The sequence below is a fragment of the Equus quagga genome, chromosome 4 (assembly GCF_021613505.1).
Source record: "Equus quagga isolate Etosha38 chromosome 4, UCLA_HA_Equagga_1.0, whole genome shotgun sequence".
NCBI classification, from domain to species: domain Eukaryota; kingdom Metazoa; phylum Chordata; class Mammalia; order Perissodactyla; family Equidae; genus Equus; species Equus quagga.
The window spans coordinates 70,330,778-70,339,563 of record NC_060270.1 but is presented as its reverse complement, the minus strand read 5'-3'; the positions used below and the strand labels follow the sequence as shown (position 1 = coordinate 70,339,563).

Sequence of the window (8,786 nt, the reverse complement as noted above, 5' to 3'; positions counted from 1 at the left end):
GAAGCCAGGGAGGAGTCCAGACAGGCTTGGGGCCTGTAAGGAGCAGGAAGCGGGAGGGGTAGCTTTCAGGGAAAAGCTGGAGAGGCTGGGGCAGGACTCGGGGGGCTGTGGTGAGCTCACACTGTGCCTCTCTGATTTTTGAAAAGCAGCTTGCACCAGAACTTTCCACATGGTCCCTGTGTTCCAGCTGCTGCCTTTGTGGCATCCTTTCTTGAGTATGGAACTCAGAAAACCAGCCCCCATCTCCCCTCCTTTCTCCTCCCCTCCTGGTCCCTCCTTCCCACCTCACCCAGGCCAGTCTCTCCAAGTCCCAGAGCCTCACAGCGTTTGTCTGCGGGAGACGGCTGAAGGCCAAAGCTGTTCTATCATCATGATCAAAGTCAAGACGGCGATCAGGCCTCTGCCATAGAGCCCCTCAGCGCGCAGTGCTGGCGCCACACACTGCTCCCCCTCACAGCGCCTGCGAGAGCAGCTTCTCTCCACCTCACACGGAGGAAACTGAGACCCAGAAGAGACTGAGAAGCTCAAGAATTTGCCTGAAGCCTCTCCTCTGGGAAGAGTCAGAACCAGATTCAAGCAGGCCTTCCTGACCCCATGCAGACTCCCAAAATACAAAGGGAAATAGGGAGGAAATGAAGAGTCTGAGAAAAAGAATTTTGTAAAATATATTTGGTTCCAACGTCTTGACTTTTAGAAACAAAGTGATGACCCTGTAAGATTCCAGGAGCCCCGCTAGGACTTCCAGGTCCAGGCTCTGGGTCGCTGCACTTTGCCACCTGAGCCACTGGGGATGAATGGGAAAGATTCTCAGGGATGGGGCAGGAGGACGGGTGAGGAATCCAGGGAGGGATGCTGGGGCTGGAGGTAGCACCTATGTAAGCGGGAGGAAGCAGGTGAAGGAGATGGAAAAGGATGCTCCTGGCAAAGGGAACCGCGTCTGCAGCCTCAGGTTCTGCAAGGTCAGGGCACAGTGGGGAAGTGGAATGGTCCAGGTGGACTCTGGGCTGCAGCCCCTGCGTTGGAGAAGTGGGCAGGCGCTCATCGCAGAAGGGCTTCGAAGGCCGTGTGGAGGCGCGGAGGCGTCGGGACCTTAACCGGAGAGCACTGAGAGCCCCTGAGCCCCACGTGAGGGAGGCACGCGGCTCCTGTTCAGAGACATGCGGCTGCAGTATCGGAAGGACAGAGGAGGACAGGACTGAGGCCTGGGATGGGGCAGGCTTGCGCTGGCTGCAGGCTGCTCCGGGCATCTTCTTAACACCATTGACAGAGGTGCCGAACTGGCTGGGAATCTGGAAGTGAACAGACAGCCTTTTGCATCAAGAGCTCCCCTTCTCTGAGTTACCTGCCCCATTAGGAGTCGGGTCTGCAGACCAGCCACATTCAGGAGTCTGTGTGGAAGGAAGTTTTCACTATTTAACAAAACCCAGCTTTTTCCAAGAGGGATGGGTGTTGTTAAGGGGAAGTCTCTCTTGCTGGGCTGAGAGCAGAGCAGGAGCTGAGAGGGGCTGAGGAGGGAACTCAGAGGAGCCGAAACCTCCGCCTGAGACACAGAGAGAAACTAGGGTTTCCTGGAGATGGGCAAGTCCTGGAGGAAAGGGGCTAGGACAGAGGGAATGGGGATGGACGAGGAGGCCTGGCGGCCGGGGCCTGAGGCCAGCCTGTGTGGGTGAACGCAGGAGCTCCTCCTGGGGGGGTTGGGCTGGCGGGCTCTCGAGCAGGACCAGCCCCGCGGAGCAGCTTCGCTCTGTGCTGTTCAGCCCTTCTCCCCACCTGCAGAATCTGGTAAAAGGAGCTGCGGGATGAAGCTGTCTCCCATTCGGTTTGGGGTGGGCTGAACCTCCACTCAGGGTCCTCGTGCATCTCACAGGTAACAAGATGGGAGATGATCATAAACAGAACTGATGCAGTGGGAGCAGGTTTGGAGCCAGAGGGGAACTTGTGAAAGCAAACCTTCGAGAAACTCAAAGACAACGGGGAAGGCCTTGGAAAGCCATAGAGTGCGGAACGGGGGTTGTGAGGCTGTTTGTCAAAGTGTCTTCAGCGCTGCTCACGGGAGAAGCGCTCATGTTTGTCTTTGGACTGAAATGTTTTCTTTGGTGATTCTGTGTGGACACAGCCCTGGCCCTGCTGTGTGAGCATGAAGGGAAGAAGGTCTTGTTCTGGAGTCGAGGCAAAAGGCTAGAGGCCCCGGGGCACATCGGGCCTGGGGACTGGGGGTGCTGTCGCCTTGCCCTTGCATCTGGTCCTGCCTGCTCCCGGTGGCGGTTCACACCCAGAGCCGACCAGGCCACATTCTTCACCCCACCCTGGGCCTGACTCTCCACGAATTTGACACAGAGCGCCCCTGGGCCCTAGACCTGGCTGGGGACCCAGCTCTCCTCACAGGGACTATTCTTGGTTCACAGAGCCCCACCCTAGGGCTTGGACAGACCCTCCTTGTCCACCCCCTACCCCCTGCCACCCTCAGAGAGCAGGCTGCCTGCAAGGGTGTTTGTTCCTACCCAGAACGACGTGTTCAAGGCTCATTTCCCTTCAACTCACCAGGCCAGAGATTGACAGCCCTGATAGGGGAGAGGGGCCCACGGGACCCGGCCGGGACAAACCGGCCCCACTGGATGCTGCAGGGTGCTGACCTCACCCTCCCTCGCTTGCTTCGGGTCTGTTGGTTCATCTCTGTCTCCCTGTCTTTCCTTTCCCTCTGTCTTTGCGTCTGGGCTGCCCACTCTACCTCTTCCTTCCTCTCTGCTCCTTTTCCCGCCTTGACTTCTTCTGTCTCTCTGCAGCCTTCGCTCTGTCACTTTCTCTCTCTCTCACATTTTCTTTCTCTGCCACCCACCCCTCCCTTCTGTCCCATTACTGAACCAAGCAGGTTTATCTGAACCACGAAGGGCAATATTTCTTTTAGAGAACATGCCATTTTGTTCACAAACCAGATTCCTAGAGTCAACTCTCAGACCCTGTTCATGGAAAAAATTATCGGGAGATACAGCGGACGGGAGGGGCTCTGGGGGTGGTGGGCCCAGTGCCAGAAGTGGGCCTGGAGGGAAAATATTCACAAGAGTTTTCACTTTCTGGCCTTTGACCTTGTCCACCATACTACCTGTAATAATACAAATAAATACATAAATAACAATAACAATAAGGCCACTATTTACTGCTGTGTCGGGCACTGTGCTAGCTGTTTTACACACATCGGTCTCATAGCCCCTTTAGCAGATGAGGAAACCGAGGCTCAGGGAGGTCGCTCAGCCCCTACCTGGCAGCCCAGGGCAAATCTGACTGATCCCAAGCCTGGTTGTCCTCTGTTAGGACGGCTGCCCTGTGCTGATTGCTTTTGCTTGAGGCTTCGAGGAACCTGGGGAAGGAGCTGGAGCTGCCTTGTCCTTGTCCCCAGGATGGCAATGCACAAGCAGGGAGGGTGGTGCCCTGCCTGCGGTCACTCAGCCTGTCAGCAGTGATGGATTGGAGGCCAGGAATCTGAGGTCTGGGAGAGGGGGCAGAAGGGGGCTCGGGACCATGCCTGTGGCTCCAGGAGGCCTCTTTCCTTGCTGTGCGGCCCCTCTCTGGGCTGCACCTTCCCCATCTGGAAGTGGGGGTCTTGGAATCCCCCGTGGGACCCTGTGGAAGGCTCCGGCCCGGGGCTGGGAACTCCAGGAAGAAGTCCAAGGGCTTTCTCTCTCAGACTGAAATTTCACCATCCAGTTGACTCCTGCCTGGGATTTTCCTAGCTGAGAGCTCATCCTGTGAACGCAGAGGAGTTAGCGCAACGATGCTTTAAAAAAGCTCTATGGACGCGGCTACAATGAAGTTGGGTTCACAGGGCGTCTCCTCCCAGCATAGCCTGTCCAACCCCACGACCAAGGGCACGATTCTACCCCACATCGCCCCCGCCTCCCAGGCCACCCTGCATTTGGGATCCACGGGGCTGCCAGGGTGAGATGTCCAGCACCTGTCGTGCGTTCATTTAACGAGTGTTTGCTGAGCACCCACCGTGGGCGGCACCGTTCTGACACAGGGGGCTCGGCAGAGGACAGAGCAGACGAGCATCCCTGCCCTGGTGGGTCTCACACTCTAGAAGGAAGGCAACGAAGACCAACAAATGGGATGAAATGGTATGTTAGACAGCGTCAAGTGATCAGGGAGACAGCAAAGAGAGGAAGGCAAGGGGGAGCACACGGGAGGGGTCAGTTTAGACAGGGCAGCGGGGAAATCAGACCGCCTCGCCCAGGCCCCGCTCCCTCCCGGGTCCCCCCCCATCCCCCGGCCCCGACCAGTCCAGGCTCCTTTCCCTGGGGCCCAGGCCTTTCCTGTTCCGGCCTCAGGTTCCCACACGTGCTTTGCGGCCCCCGCTCCACACAAGCAGAACATCTTCCCTCCATTGCCTCTCCAGGTTGGCACACGCCATTCCCACAGTTGGGAACGCCCTCCCTCCCGTCTCTGCTGCTTTAGAACGTGCCTGGGATTCTGTTTTAATCAGGACTGGTAAGACAACAGACACGGAGATGACAGCCTTGAAAGAAGAGTTCATTACTCACAATTCCCAAGAGGATGGGGCATGCCGCACCACACCACACCGTGCAGAGCCGCCTGCGGAAGCCCTGGGGCTGGTCCGAGGCAGGAGGAGCCAGGGAAAAGCACGGTGGGAGCCTTTATTACTAGAGTCAGGGGAAGGAGAGGGGGGTGTCACTTACTGGGCAGGAAGTGAAACACAGGCACTGGGGTTTGTGGTTGGAAGGTTCTTAATACGACTTTCACGTACCTGCAAAAACCCAGGACGCAGTGAAGAGGTAAACAACCTGGTCCATTAACACAGCCCTGTGACACCTGGATGCCAAGTCACCAATTACAGATGTCAATAATGATTATTACGTCTGCACGGCTGTTTTCAACTTATTTCGTCTAAAATTTTATTAAAAATAAATTGTAAAAAATTGAGTCAACCCCCACTCTCCCCGGACCCCATTTTGACCCCCTCCAAAGCCACCTGTGTCAACAGCACCCTCTCTGTTGCCTTGGCTCCCTGGCCCCCTGCCTGTTTATGGGCCATCTTCCCTAACGACAGTGACCTTGAGGGACAGATGGCAGTCTCTTTGACTCTGTGTCATGGGCCCGCCCGGCAGTCCCAGAGCAGGCACTCGCGACCTGTGGCTGCAGGGGATGAACAGGTCCCTGTCTCGTTGTGTGCGCAGTGCCAGCCCTGACCCTGTCCCCATGGTCGGCTCTGACATCCTCTGGTGCACAGGAACGCCCTGCTCCCCAGCTTCAGTGTGGGCGCGGCCCAGACAACCAACAGCCCAGCAGCCGACTGTGACGTTGGACAGGTGACCGAGCCTCTCTGTGCTCAGAGTTCTCACCTGTAAAATGGGGAGAACAGCACCTACCTCACAGGGTAGTTGCGATTACTAAACGGGTCTGTACTAAGTGAGTTGTGATTGCTGATGGAGTGCACACAGAGAACAGGGCTGGCACGTGCTAAGTACTTACTAAACCTTAGCTCTCATCATCGGCACCTAGTGTACATACCACTGTGCGTGCAATTTTATTTTAATGTGTAGAATCCTGATTTGTGTGTAGCACGGCTTGGCCTTCTGCGCCTAGAACACCCCTCCCTGGCTGAGCACAGTGCTGGGCGGGGGGGTGGGGGGAGGGCACGGGGCGTGCCACTAGGGCCTCCTGGCCCATTCACATGACAGCTCTGTGACCTTGGACAGGCCACCCAGCCTTTCTGATTTTCAGTTTCTTCGTCTCTAAATGGGAATGACGGTACCCACTTCAGTAAGGTTGTCTTGAAGGTAGGATCTGTCTGTATTTTCAGTGCCCCGGGCCACATGGGAGCCCATCTAGGCAGAGATTATGTCCCCGTTGGAGGTCCGTGGGTCCATCCTTGGGCTCTTCAGGTTTCCCCCAATCGGCTGGTCAAGCGCTAGGCCCAGCTGCAGCAGGTCTCAGCTTTAGTTCCCACTTACCAGCTTGGGCTGTTGGCCGCCTGAGTCTCTCTGAACCTCGGTTTCCTCATCTGGGAAATGGGGTCACACACCATCAGCCTCGTTAGAACCACTGTCATTGTGGGGAGTCCTTTGGCTGCAGTGGACAGAAACCAACTCAAGCTCGTCTCAGCAAAAGGGGGCTTTTACCGGCTGACGCAGTTGGGAGATCAGAAGGGCCTCCGGCTTCAGCTGCGACGGGATCCAGAGACTCAATGGCAGGAGGGATCTCTGCTCAGCTCTGCTCTCCTGCCTCCCAGTTTTACCTTCAGCTGTCTCCGCCCCGGTGACCGAGACGGCTGCCAGCAGCGGCTCCAGGCGGGCCCTCGGCCTGCCCCGCAGAAACTCCAGAGGGCTCCGCGGCCCAGCTTGGGTACACGCCCACCCCTGAGCCCGTCCATCAGTGCGGCCAGAGGGGTGTGGGCTCGGATCGCCCGTTCAGGGGCCCATTGACCCTCACGGATGAGAGCAAAGTGCTTCCTCCAGGGGATGGCGCGGCTGCGGGGGAGATGCTGGGGCGCCCCTGCAGACGCCGCCGCGGTGGGGGGGCGGGGGGGAGGCTCCGCCGACGCCGCAGGTGGAGGGCGCAGCGCCCCGCGGGCAGGGGCTTAGGGCGGCGTCACTGCCAGGCAGCCAGCCGCGGCCCCCTCAGCTCTCCCCTCGGTCCGCCAGCTTCCAGCGCAGGCCCACCCCCTGCCTGCCCCGCTGCCCCGGCTGAGGCCACGCCCTCGGCCCGGCCGTGATCCCGCTCCCTCGCGCTTTCTTAACCCCTCCGCTCCTGCACCATCCTCTTTTTCTCGAACATTAGCAATTTCATCATCCACTTTCGATCATTCCCTTCGGCACACAAACACACCTTATTGTCACTTATCTCTAAAAATGCCTTCCTGGACCCGGAGCTGCAGCCCACTCCTGCGTTCAGTCCCGCTCAGCCCCGCGCCCTGACTTCGGAGCGCCCGCCTGCGCTCCCTGTCGCCCCGCATCCGTCTCCCGGGCCGCGCGGTCCAGCTGGATGGAGTGGGCGCCGGCGCCCTCTCAAAGGCCACCTTAGAAAGGGACAGGGAACCGGTAAAATTAGCTTTCGTAGTATATTTTATTCAACCTGATATATCCAAACTATTGTCATTCCAACATGCAATCAATACAAAAAATGTTAACGGAGACATTTTACATCCTTTTTGTGTTAAGCCTTTGAGATCTACCGCGTATTTCACGCTTGCAGCGCTCTGCACTGTGGGCCGGCCGCGTGTCCAGTGCCCAACGGCCACCAGTAGCACAGATCTAAAGTGTCAATCAGACCTCGGCTCCCCTCTACTTAACCCCTTCAGTGTCCTCCTGCTGCGCTCAGACGTGACCCTAACGCCCTGCAGTGGGACGAGGCCCTTCACGACCTGGGCGGCCTCCTGACAGCCTCTCCTCCCACTCTCTCCCTTGCCCACCGCAGTGACCCTGGCTGTCTTCCTGCCTCTGGCACATGCCAACCTCACCTCTGCCCCAGGGTCTTTGCTCTTGCTCGTCCTCAGCCTGGACCACTCGTCTTCCAATCTGGGCATGTTTGGTTTCCCTGAGTCATTCTGTTCTCTGCTCACTGTCGCCTCCTCAGAGACCCTCCCTAACCACCTCCTCTAAAGTGCCCCAAAGCCGCACCCCTCCAGAGCCCTCTCTGTGACATCGCCCTGCTCCACTCCCTGCACAGCCCCCATTACTCTTTGGAACCAGCTTCCTCAGCACTTTGGCTCCTGGTTTTGATGTTTGTGTTCCACCTGGAACAGACAGCTCCTCCGCAGAACCTTGTGCACAGCAAGCACTTAACCAGCTCGCTGTTTTGATCTCTCAGAATAGTCAGCATCCGGGACCTCACTGGCTGCAAATTCTCCTCTGCACCAGGGCTGCACGGACGCGGACCCTCAGGTGCCAGGAAGGTGGGTGTCACGGCCCAGCAGGGGAAACTCAGCAAATGCCGCCCTAGCATTTCATGATGATAAAATCCAGATCTGAAAGGGCCCACGATGAGGACTGTCTAACACTCTCTGATTGTGGGTTTCTGTGACCCCGCAGGTGAAAGCCCCTAGTCCAGGGCTCGCACACCGGGGATGCTTGGGAAATGGGAGCGCCCTTCAGAGCAACCCAGCGAACAGGGATAGGGCGGCTGGCAGGCTCGGCACACGGTGCTTAACACTGGAAATCTGTGAGGAAGAAGGTCCAGGCGGCAGACACCGGGATCTCCTCCTCATGCAGAGAAATTATCTTCCAACCTGGCTACTGGCCACGGGCCACTGCACAGGGCAGAGGGAGCCGCCTGCTCCATCCCCAAGTCTTTCTTTGGAAACATGCCCACTTTCCCGCCACCGTGTCAGCAAGTGCAGGCACCTGTGGGTGTCCTGGGAGCTCAGAAAATGTCCAACTCAAGGCAGGGAAATTCCATTCCTAGCTTAGGACTCCTGGGAGGGCCACTGAAAGAACACCCAGCCAGGACCAGAGCTCGGGCAGGGTGCCCCAGGCAAGTCCCCTTCCTCCCTGGGTCACTCAAGGCATTGGGCCGGGTGAGAGGCCATCCCAATATTTAGGAATTAGGAATATTTAGGAATATTAGGAAGAAGACGTTGCCTCAGATGAAATCTTCATGAAACTCCAATAAATAAAATAGAATAAACAGGGCTACTGAGTCTGAAGTGGGTCCGGGGCCCAGAGCCCCCCACACTGCCTGTCTTCTGTGCTTAGTCCTCTCTGGAGCCCCTGGGGATCCACAGCACCCAGTTTGAAAACCACGGGCACAGTCTCCGGAGCTAGAACTGGAGCTGT

The 8,786-nt window shown here is 57.6% G+C and overlaps 1 long non-coding RNA gene across 1 annotated transcript; it reads right to left on the bottom strand.

Annotated features, from left to right (window-relative positions):
- Window positions 1–721: 721 nt before the first annotated feature.
- On the bottom strand, window positions 722–4,814 carry LOC124238391 (uncharacterized). Its single transcript, XR_006888302.1, has 3 exons — window positions 4,760–4,814; window positions 1,771–4,655; window positions 722–1,289 (listed from the first exon to the last, which is right to left on the bottom strand). It is a non-coding gene; the product is annotated as an uncharacterized LOC124238391 (long non-coding RNA).
- Between the last annotated feature and the right edge of the window lie 3,972 nt (window positions 4,815–8,786).